Source organism: Phoca vitulina, unplaced genomic scaffold (assembly GCF_004348235.1).
Source record: "Phoca vitulina isolate PV1807 unplaced genomic scaffold, GSC_HSeal_1.0 scaffold2, whole genome shotgun sequence".
In the NCBI taxonomy this organism is placed as follows: Eukaryota; Metazoa; Chordata; class Mammalia; order Carnivora; family Phocidae; genus Phoca; species Phoca vitulina.
In genome coordinates, this window is record NW_022589705.1 from 17,232,015 (window position 1) to 17,235,069 (window position 3,055).

The following is a 3,055-nucleotide window of genomic DNA, read 5'->3' on the forward strand; positions in this document are numbered from 1 at the left end:
TAAGGACTCAAAAAAATTATTAGAGTATCATAATGCAGATGTGTGGCAGTATACGATGATTAACAAAGAGGAATTCTCTGTCCCTGAACTTGAAACTGAAGAAAGTGAATGTGCCTTCTGAACTAGAAAAATGTATATGATGGTTGTAACTGTAGATTTTAACCAATCTAAAGAATTTAGAAAAGCTCAAAAGTGAAACCAAAGTAATTATAATTTGGTAACCAAGAGCCATTGCAATTGAATCGTATCATGGCTAAAGAAGGCCTCAATATATTAAGGAAAAAAAAAAAGTAGGACTGAATAAACCAGAGGAGGATGGTCAGATGAAAAAAAAAAAAAAAAAAAAAAGATGCCAACATCCCAGAGATTGGTAGTTTCCAGCCTACCCTGGGGAGAGTGACTGGGAATATGGAGCATGTGAACTCCTCAGATAGGTTACCCTATTGTAGAGCAGGTATGATTCATTGGGCATCACCTGACTTGGATGAAACTTTATTATCCTTTATTTTACCTTCCTCAATGCTGAACAACTTTCTGATGATTCATTTGGCTTCTGGTCATATTGAAAAAGTGTCTTGTATAGCAAGCACCACTATCCCACTCTAGAAAATAATATCTCCCATTGTATTTTCATGGATTGTCTATCTGCGTTATCTACTACAGTCTCTTTTAAGGTGACTGGCATTACCTCACTTCTCTGAGTCCAATGAATGCTGGGATACTGAATGATTCAGAGATGGTCTGAACCACAGTGAATTCACCAGCCAATTTGGTCTTTCAGCAGTCATCTCGTCTTCTCGTCTTCCTGTCTTCTCCCAATGCCATCTTGTCTTCCTCCTATGCCTTACCCTTTTCCTACCCATCATAGTAATCAGGATTGCTTAAAAACCATGTTTGATTTCCACTGGAAGATAGAAGGAAAATTTCAAGTGAAGACGGTGCTGTCCCAGGAAATGAAATAAAGGAAATGACTTTTTAGGTCATAGCAAAAATTCCTCCAATTTTTCAGTTATTTTGGTGGTGGGAAGGAGGTAATAATTCTCAAAGCAAAAAGTCTCAAATAAAATAAAACGTAACAAACGTTAAAATAAGATAGAAGACATGTCACACGATGAACAATATAGGAAACAATTCCAGGGATCTCGGAGATGTGGGCAATAATTCTCAAAGCAAAATAAAATGTAGACATTTTTAAAACAAGAAAGTAAAAGATATGCCCCCAAAAGGAAGATATAGGGAGCGCTACTTTCAAAAAGGGTAATTAAGAAACAAAAATAAAAATCTTGGTGTTAGGCTTGCCAACCGGAAATTACTGAGTTTAAAATAAATGGCCTTGAAAGCTGCACCAAACTGAGTCCATTTTAGTGGACTATTCAAGACAGAGAACTATCTCTCAGGTCCTTTGGAAAATAATAGAATTCGAGTGCAGTACTAATCCAATAAAGAATTTTCAAGAGTCAATATCAGCTCCTTAGCATGGTGATAGGCGCAAAGCCAGTACTGTTGACTCCATTTCCGTTCCTCAGAAGTACAGCTTTGCTATTAAACTATGGCTTTAGGGGATATTTAGACCTTTTCCCCCTAAGCACCCCTCGTAATTTATTCCATCTGGAAGATCTGCATCAAGAATAATTTAAAATCTGCAGGCTCTATTCTCTCCTGGTGCAGAAGCATAACTCCCATTCGCGCTAATGAAAAGAAGTGCTTAAGAACAAAAATGTTTTATGTCCTGCGAGAGAAGCAGCATTAAAGAGAATCTGGATACTAACAAGGTTAAAATGCAAAGGGTGGATTGTTTTCCAGATGACAGTATTCCTTAAAAAGTATGACATGTTTCTGTCAAAAAAAAAAAAAAAAAGAAAAGCCCAGCAGGGTTCTCACATACTCACTGGGAAAAAAAAAAAAAAAGTATTCCCAACTTTGAACATACACAAAGAATAAGAAATACTTCTATTTTTTTTTTAAAGATTTTATTTATTTATTTGACAGAGAGAGACAGCGAGAGAGAGAACACAAGCAGGGGGAGCGGGAGAGGGAGAAGCAGGCTTCCTGCAGAGCAGGGAGCCTGATGTGGGGCTTGATCCCAGGACCCTGGGATCATGACCTGAGCCGAAGGCAGACGCTTAACGACTGAGCCACCCAGGCGCCTCAGAAATACTTCTATTTTTAAAAAGGAAGTTTGGAGTTTGGGATTGCTATTCTTGCCTTTTTTTTTTTTTTTTTTTTTTTTGAGAGGAGAAGGGATATGTGTGTGCCTTGAGAGTATAATACTTTCCTGCATTCACTGATAGACCTTAAATAATATGCTATGGTTCTTTTGGTTTGCAGTAGGATGCAAAAGAAAAAAGTCTCTGCACTTTCTATCTGTCCTTGTGGTGGCCCAGATTGAGTAGGGAAATATATTTGCCAGAGAGTGAGAGAGAGAGAGGACATACTTTATCTGCAGAGTACCCCTTTGCGTAGGGTCAGAAGCTGATCCAGTCTTGGGCAGGCCCTATCCTCCTCTAGCTAGATTATTCACAGGTTAGAAATATGTTTTGTAAATTCGTGACAAGAAGCGTGTCACTTCCGACCTCCATCTCACTCCACTGCTGTTGGATTCTGCTTTTCTGGCCAGCAGGCTGCTGGATTCCACAGAATATCCCCCAAACCACACACGGAGCAGCCTGCCTGCAGCCATTTCCTTCCACAGCATCACCAACCTTGGAGCTTCCTCCCACAGGTTCCCCTGGACAGCTCGGGAGCTTGTTCGGAATACCAAAATTTCTGAGCTGCTGCAGGAGGTTTCAAGCCTCCCCCCACCCACCACCCCTTAATGAAACAAAAGGGATATTTGATGCTTCCTGAAAACAGACATAATCCTGAGGAAGATTAAAGGATTTCATCGTATTGTGGAATCAAACGGCTGTTCAAAAAAACTGGGATCGTCTCCAAGTTTTGATGTGGGGAAAATTTTGGTTATCACAACATTATCACTGAGGCTGTACGTGGCACAAAACATTGATATAAAGCAACATCGCTGCTGATTAAACACTATTAGCATATTCATTTGGAA

General features: G+C 39.5%; 1 non-coding gene across 1 annotated transcript; it reads left to right on the plus strand.

The window, feature by feature from the left end:
- The first annotated feature begins 2,275 nt into the window (after positions 1-2,275).
- LOC116627080 lies at positions 2,276-2,405 on the plus strand. The gene has a single exon (XR_004298420.1). It is a non-coding gene; the product is annotated as a small nucleolar RNA SNORA31 (small nucleolar RNA).
- Positions 2,406-3,055: the final 650 nt, after the last annotated feature.